This window comes from Octopus bimaculoides, chromosome 4 (assembly GCF_001194135.2).
Source record: "Octopus bimaculoides isolate UCB-OBI-ISO-001 chromosome 4, ASM119413v2, whole genome shotgun sequence".
Lineage (NCBI taxonomy): Eukaryota > Metazoa > Mollusca > Cephalopoda > Octopoda > Octopodidae > Octopus > Octopus bimaculoides.
The window spans coordinates 82707569-82708181 of record NC_068984.1 but is presented as its reverse complement, the minus strand read 5'-3'; positions in this window follow the sequence as shown (position 1 = coordinate 82708181).

Below are 613 nucleotides of genomic sequence, written 5' to 3'. Positions count from 1 at the left end.
CCGAGAAAATAAATTATTCCCAAGTTTTTTGTAGTTATTTGTTTCTCTCATACATTGAAAACGTGGCACTTCAGAACGTATGAATATCTACTCCAACAACTTGTGTAGAAGAAGAAAAATATTCCTTTCGAATAACTTTTTTTACTGAAGATGTTTGTGTGTGTGTGTGTGTGTGTGTGTGTGCGTATGTGTTTATTTATTTATTTATTTATTTTAATATTTAAGATAGCTACAAACAAACAAAGTAACATTGAAAACCCCTGAATAGAAAATAACAAAATTTTTTAATACAATAAAACGAATTTAAAACAGATAAATGAGGTTTTAAAAATGATAAAGAGAAAGACATGTCAAGGATATAGTTTCGCTACACAGTCACAGTTTGAATCCACAAAACGCTAACATGTACATAAAGAAAAATACAAACAAATCAAACTCGAACGATGTTATCGAAAGTACTAACAGCAACCCCTTTGCATGTATTACAAGCTAAAACGCTTTTGGTATGAGCCAAATCCAGTTAAAGAAAGATGAATAGAACTGTATGTTAGACATGAGTGTGCCTCTTTGCCTGGGAAACTTAATCAGTAAAGAGTAAGAAGTTAACATACCT